Source organism: Oncorhynchus mykiss, chromosome 23 (assembly GCF_057628025.1).
Source record: "Oncorhynchus mykiss isolate SJ-2025 chromosome 23, ASM5762802v1, whole genome shotgun sequence".
Taxonomy (NCBI): domain Eukaryota; kingdom Metazoa; phylum Chordata; class Actinopteri; order Salmoniformes; family Salmonidae; genus Oncorhynchus; species Oncorhynchus mykiss.
The window spans coordinates 2,738,747-2,746,304 of NC_143044.1; the positions used below are offsets into that span (position 1 = coordinate 2,738,747).

A 7,558-nucleotide genomic window follows, 5' to 3' on the forward strand; every position below is an offset into this window, starting at 1 on the left:
TGGCTGGAACCCAGGTGGACTGGACCGTACGAAGTGAAGGAGGTTACTTCACACTCAGTCCAGGTCAAAGGTAAATCAGGCACACCTTGGCACCGCCTTACACATTGCACCCCAGCCCCAATTCCTTCTAGAACACTGACTGAAGTCAGAGCTGATTTGAGCGGCCTAAATTCGATTCCAAATGAAGACACTCCTTCCTCAGGTGATGCGGCATCAAACTCCGCCTCCCCTGAGAAGGGAACCTCGCCCAGTTAGAGGGAAATTTCTCCCTCTCTGGGTGAGGCTGGGGATATCTGGTCCCTTATTTGTGATATTCCTACTGATATTTGGAGTAACCCTAGGACTTTCACATGGTTAATTGAACAACTATTTCACCCTGCCACATCACGTACACCAACCCCTACACATGTCCCTAACTCTTTTCCTGATATCACTCCCTCCAATCACTCCCGTCCCAAACGTAGCACTACACCTACAGACCCACCATACACACCAGACAAGGTTAGAAGCACCACGAATGCAACCACCACCATTGCACTATAGTTTTCACGTCTAATAGATGTGAAGAGGGGGATTTGTTATATAAATATTCATACACATAGCTCATATAAACAAAGACATTCCGTCGTAAGAACACATACCCCCAGCCATAAGACTGACCCCCTCTTCCTTATATAAACACACATCTCATCTCCCTCTAACTGGCCGGTCCCAAGAGCAAAGGACTTTTGCTGTGCACCAATGGGGCCCGCTCTGGCTAGAGCAAGGCCCGCCTCCAACCCTCCGACCAGTCAAGAAGACCGAAACGACAAGACTCCACCTACTTTATTCTATGTATAAAAATGAATGTAACCGTAGTATAAGGCCTCTTTTTCACCTGGCTCCTTGCCGAGTTATGTGAACTAGGTCCGTGCACGTAAAACTGCGGGACAAGATATCTCTGACTCATTAAAACTGTCTTTTGTTACAACTGAAATCCACTCTGTCCAGCGTCCGTGATTTGGTCTCAACTCTCCAGTATTTGAACACTAACAATACCACTACCCCCCCTTTCCTTCACCTGGCACTTATCATTTTAGCGTGTCTTCTTCAGATATCGTTTACCCAATGTCACATGTAACTTTTGCCGGTCACATTTCGTGTCCCTTGATAATGTCTCAATTTTAATATCCAAGTAGATACTTCCGTTTCTCCCATGTACACAAGTCTCTCACCTGAGCTTGTTCTCTGTCTCCACTCTCACTCCACACGCGCTCTCAGCACCCCGACCCTGGTTAATGGCTCGGACTCAGATAGGAGTGGTAAAAGTCTCATTACACGCCTTTGTCGCTCTTTCTTCAGTCGGTTAGGGAGGGTTTTGAGGTTTACACACTGTCTATGGTCAAATTATTCCTACCATGCATTGAGACACGATCTGACGTCACCTTCCATGATAACCTCAAAAAAGCACAGACCATAACAACAGTTAAGTTCATTACATTTCTGTTTAACTTCTTGCAACTAGGGGGCGATATTAAAATTTTTGGATGAAAAACGTTCCCGTTTTAAACAACATATTTTGTCACAAAAAGATGCTCGACTATGCATATAATTGACGGCTTTGGAAAGAAAACACTGACGTTTCCAAAACTGCAAAGATATTGTCTGTGAGTGCCACATAACTGATGTTACAGGCGAAAACCAGATAAAAATCCAACCAGGAAGCGCCGCATTTTTTGAAACCGCCTCATGCCAATGACTCCTTATATGGCTGTGAATGAGCTACGAATGAGCTTACGTTTTCCACGTATTCCCCCAGGTGTCTAAAGCATTGTGACGTCTTTTTACGCATTTCTATTGAAGAATAGCCGTAAGGGACCATATATAGCAAGTGGTCACATCGTGTCTCCCGCAGAAAATCTTGCGTAAAATACTGAGGTAGCCATTTTTCCAATCACTTCTTATGAGAAACCAATTGCCTCGATGGATATATTATCGAATATATACAGTGCCTTGCGAAAGTATTCGGCCCCCTTGAACTTTGCAACCTTTTGCCACATTTCAGGCTTCAAACATAAAGATATAAAACTGTATTTTTTTGTGAAGAATCAACAACAGGTGGGACACAATCATGAAGTGGAACGACATTTATTGGATATTTCAAACTTTTTTAACAAATCAAAAACTGAAAAATTGGGCGTGCAAAATTATTCAGCCCCCTTAAGTTAATACTTTGTAGCGCCACCTTTTGCTGCGATTACAGCTGTAAGTCGCTTGGGGTATGTCTCTATCAGTTTTGCACATCGAGAGACTGAAATTTTTTCCCATTCCTCCTTGCAAAACAGCTCAAGCTCAGTGAGGTTGGATGGAGAGCATTTGTGAACAGCAGTTTTCAGTTCTTTCCACAGATTCTCGATTGGATTCAGGTCTGGACTTTGACTTGGCCATTCTAACACCTGGATATGTTTATTTTTTAACCATTCTATTGTAGATTTTGCTTTATGTTTTGGATCATTGTCTTGTTGGAAGACAAATCTCCGTCCCAGTCTCAGGTCTTTTGCAGACTCCATCAGGTTTTCTTCCAGAATGGTCCTGTATTTGGCTCCATCCATCTTCCCATCAATTTTAACCATCTTCCCTGTCCCTGCTGAAGAAAAGCAGGCCCAAACCATGATGCTGCCACCACCATGTTTGACAGTGGGGATGGTGTGTTCAGCTGTGTTGCTTTTACACCAAACATAACGTTTTGCATTGTTGCCAAAAAGTTCAATTTTGGTTTCATCTGAAGCTTTCACCTTCTTCCACATGTTTGGTGTGTCTCCAAGGTGGCTTGTGGCAAACTTTAAACTACACTTTTTATGGATATCTTTAAGAAATGGCTTTCTTCTTGCCACTCTTCCATAAAGGCCAGATTTGTGCAATATACGACTGATTGTTGTCCTATGGACAGAGTCTCCCACCTCAGCTGTAGATCTCTGCAGTTCATCCAGAGTGATCATGGGCCTCTTGGCTGCATCTCTGATCAGTCTTCTCCTTGTATGAGCTGAGGGAGGGACGGCCAGGTCTTGGTAGATTTGCAGTGGTCTGATACTCCTTCCATTTCAATATTATCGCTTGCACAGTGCTCCTTGGAATGTTTAAAGCTTGGGAAATCTTTTTGTATCCAAATCCGGCTTTAAACTTCTTCACAACAGTATCTCGGACCTGCCTGGTGTGTTCCTTGTTCTTCATGATGCTCTCTGCGCTTTTAATGGACCTCTGAGACTATCACAGTGCAGGTGCATTTATACGGAGACTTGATTACACACAGGTGGATTGTATTTATCATCATTAGTCATTTAGGTCAACATTGGATCATTCAGAGATCCTCACTGAACTTCTGGAGAGAGTTTGCTGCACTGAAAGTAAAGGGGCTGAATAATTTTGCACGCCCAATTTTTCAGTTTTTGATTTGTTAAAAAAGTTTGAAATATCCAATAAATGTTGTTCCACTTCATGATTGTGTCCCACTTGTTGTTGATTCTTCACAAAAAAATACAGTTTTATATCTTTATGTTTGAAGCCTGAAATGTGGCAAAAGGTCGCAAAGTTCAAGGGGGCCGAATACTTTCGCAAGGCACTGTATGTTAAAAACACCTTGAGGATGGATCCTAAACAACGTTTGCCGTGTTTCTGTCGATATTATGGAGCAAACTTTGAAAAAAGTTTGGCGTTATAGTTGTAGCATTTTCCGGTCGATTTCTCAGTCAAGCATGATGAAGAAACGGGAGCTATTTCGCCTACAAAAACAATATTTTTGGAAAAAAGGAACATTTTCTATCTAACTGGGAGTCTCCTGAGTGAAAGCATCTGAAGTTCTTCAAAAGTAAATTATTTAATTTGGTTGCTTTTCTTATTTTCGTGAAAATGTTGCCTGCTGCCAGCAGAGCCTAGCATAGCATTATGCCATGATAAACTTACACAAATGCTTGTCTAGCGTTGGCTGTAAAGCATATTTTGAAAATCTGAGATGACAGTGTTGTTAACAAAAGGCTAAACTTTGTTTGAATATATTTATTTCATTTCATTTGCGATTTTCATGAATAGGAAAAGTTTCTAGGGGTATTTATGTCCGCTGCGTTATGCGTTTGAGGCTATGATTACGCTCCCGGATCCGGGATTGCTCGTCGCAAAGGAAACTAGACAAACATTGACTATATGACAAATTATGACATTAACCTTTTCTTAATAACATCTCTAAGTTAAATGTCAAAAAGCATAACATACTGTTACTGCTAAAACCATTTCCTAAATTAGTCCATACTCTCTTATTCTACTGTCAACCTCTAGGAAGAGTTACCAGATCATGAAGATAACATCCTAACCCCTCGCAGAATTCCCACTCCAGGATCCCAATCTGGTCATATTTGTATCAGGTTTGGTTTGCACTTTTGGGACTTTTCAATGTGTTACATAAACTTCAGTTAGTGCTAAATACGGCTGCTTAGAATCCTGACTAGAACCAAGAAAATTGATCATATTACTCCAGTGCTAGCCTCCCTACACTGGGGCTGAGTCACTGGCTTACTAGAGCTCTTTCATACTGTCCCTAGGAGGGGTGCGTCACTTGAGTGGGTTGAGTCACTGATGTGATCTTCCTGTCTGGGTTGGCGCCCCCCCTTGGGTTGTGCCGTGGCGGAGATCTTGTGGGCTATACTCGGCCTTGTCTCAGGATGGTAAGTTGGTGGTTGAAGATATCCCTCTAGCGGTGTGGGGGCTGTGCTTTGGCAAAGTGGTTGGGGTTATATCCTTCCTGTTTGGCCCTGTCCGGGGGTGTCATCGCATGCGGCCACAGTGTCTCCTGACCCCTCCTGTCTCAGCCTCCAGTATTTATGCTGCAGTAGTTTGTGTCAGGGGGCTAGGGTCAGTTTGTTATCTGGAGTACTTCTCCTGTCCTATCCGGTGTCCTGTGTGAATTTAAGTATGCTCTCTCTCTTTCTCTCTTTCTTTCTCTCTCGGAGGACCTGAGCCCTAGGACCATGCCTCAGGACTACCTGACATGATGACTCCTTGCTGTCCCCAGTCCACCTAGCCGTGCTGCTGCTCCAGTTTCAACTGTTCTGCCTGTGATTATTATTATTTGACCATGCTGGTAATTTATGAACATTTGAACATCTTGGCCATGTTCTGTTATAATCTCCAACCGGCAGAGCCAGAAGAGGACTGGCCACCCCACTTAGCCTGGTTCCTCTCTAGGTTTCTTCCTAGGTTTTGGCCTTTCTAGGGAGTTTTTCCGAGCCACCGTGCTTCTACACCTGCATTGTTTGCTGTTTGGGGTTTTAGGCTGGGTTTCTGTACAGCACTTTGAGATATCAGCTGATGTACGAAGGGCTATATAAATACATTTGATTTGATTTGATTTTACATTGCAGTGGGTGGAAACTCAACAGTTATCCTTTTTTTCCCCCCTTCTTTCTTTCTTTTCATTCCATCCAGGTACTAATCCTGTGGGAATGTGTGTGTGGGGTGTGGTGCGTGCATGCGGGCGGGCGTGTGTAAGCAGCGCAGGTGACTAATTAGAGTGGAGATCAGGTTTCTCCCACAGATGTGCTACTGACTGGGTACTCTGTTCTGTGTGGTAGTGTGCTCAGGGGCACATTTCCACACACACATACATGAGATGCATATTCTATATAATGAGCTAAAATGTATACAGAAACCAGGACATAAATACATGGACTGATACAGTTCAACAGAATTTGGGGGAATGAACTGAGGGGGCTAATGTTTATATTTACAGTACCTGTACAATAAGTGGATTGGTGTGATTTAGAGTGTGTGTGTGAGTGGTTGGCTGTGGAGGTGGATACTTACACACCGGTAAGGCCTGTGGTAATCACATTATACACGCTTAGGAAAAAAAAGGGTTCCAAAAGGGTTCTTTGGCTGTCTCCATAGGAGAACCCTTTTGTGTTCCATGTAGAACTCTCTGTGGAAAGGGTCCTACATGGAAGAGTTCTACCTAGAGGGTTCTACCTGGAACCAAAACTGGTTCTTGCAAGAGTTCTCCTATGCGGACAGCCCGAACAACCCTTTCTCGCTCTCCACACGAATGGTCTACAGCTACACACTCACTGCAGAACAAATCTCATAGTGCCGCCTGGCCTAGCCTCTAACAGATCAATCAGGTAACTAAACACACCATGGCAGGTGTGGAAATATTTATGAAAAGCTCTCCTGCTAACACGCCATAACCTTTCTTTTGTGATTTATTAATGTCACACTGTTGCCTGGCTCAACAGAGCAGCCTGGCTCAGAAGTGTGTGTGTGTGTAATCACATTGACTGTGATTCTTTTGAAGACCATGATGGAAAGGAAGGAATGAGAAAAGACAACTTGGTAGTAATGTGGCAAAATTGCCAGGGGGCCCACAGTGTGTGAGATGTCATCAAAGATAACAGGATTATGAGGCAGCATTTACAAAGAAGCGGAGCCCACACACATAGACTAAACACACACACAGGACAAGTGCGCACAGACAACAAACACACACACATCCATGATAAATGTGAACGGACAAAACCACCTATAATGTTGAGGGTGAAGTTGGCGTTACTGCACACATGGCCGGCTGCATTCTTGGCACAGCAGTAGTACAGGCCATTGTCGTTGTGGCTGGCGCTCTTGAAGATGACGGTGTGCTCCTTGTTGTTGATCTGATGGGTTTTTTCTGTCAGTCTATCTCGGAACCACTGGTGGCAAGTGGGACTGAAGGGAAGGGGAGAGAGAGAGTGAGGAGGGCATGAGAAAGGTCTCTGACTGAAATGTTGACAGTAAAAGTACAGAGGTAAAATAGTGTGTGCACAAGCTATTTGTTTAATAGAATGTCAGTTTTGTGGCTGTAATTCTATGCATCAAAAGCGAGAAACGCAAGGTAATGTGTGTGTTAACCCTTTACTTAACATGAAAGAGGGGTGAGGAGTCCATGAGAAAGGTCAGGAGGGAGACCTTTTGTCTTTTCAGTATGGGGGCCAGAGCAGTTTTTCAGTACGGTTGTTGTATGTACATGAGACACAGGCACCCTTTTGAACTCTGAACTCAAGGTGAAGGAAGAGGTGGGGCTCACCGCGGGTGTCCGTCAATGTGGCACCGCAACATCACTGGTGCAGAGCTCTCGATCTCCGTGGTTGGCTCCTTCAGGGTCACACCCCCACTTTCCAGTCCTGTTAGGAGAGAGAGAGAAATAAAAATTAAGTTAAGTGGTATTCCTGTGTGACTTTTCTAACGGAACACACAATCACAGTATCCAACTGTGATGTTAATGGATCTAGCAAGCATCAGACAAAGCCAGGGAGACTATATTGACTTTCCCAGTTAAAGGACCACTCAGGCTGTCAGAGGAGCGCATAAAGAGGAATTCAAGGGCTATCTGGACTCTCCATTAGTTGCTCTGTGTGTCAGGGGAATTCTAATATCCAGAATAGAAACTGCCCTGAAAAGAGTTGCAATGGTAGCAACACCGAGCAAAATTCCTATGCAGTTTTGACCCAACGATTATCTAGTTGGAAGATTTGACAAAAATAGCACATAATTGTCGTTA

General features: G+C 43.8%; 1 long non-coding RNA gene across 1 annotated transcript; it reads right to left on the bottom strand.

Annotated features, from left to right (window-relative positions):
• Window positions 1-5,430: 5,430 nt before the first annotated feature.
• LOC110503075 (uncharacterized) lies at window positions 5,431-7,183 on the bottom strand. Its single transcript, XR_016490890.1, has 2 exons — window positions 7,085-7,183; window positions 5,431-6,726 (listed from the first exon to the last, which is right to left on the bottom strand). It is a non-coding gene; the product is annotated as an uncharacterized LOC110503075 (long non-coding RNA).
• Between the last annotated feature and the right edge of the window lie 375 nt (window positions 7,184-7,558).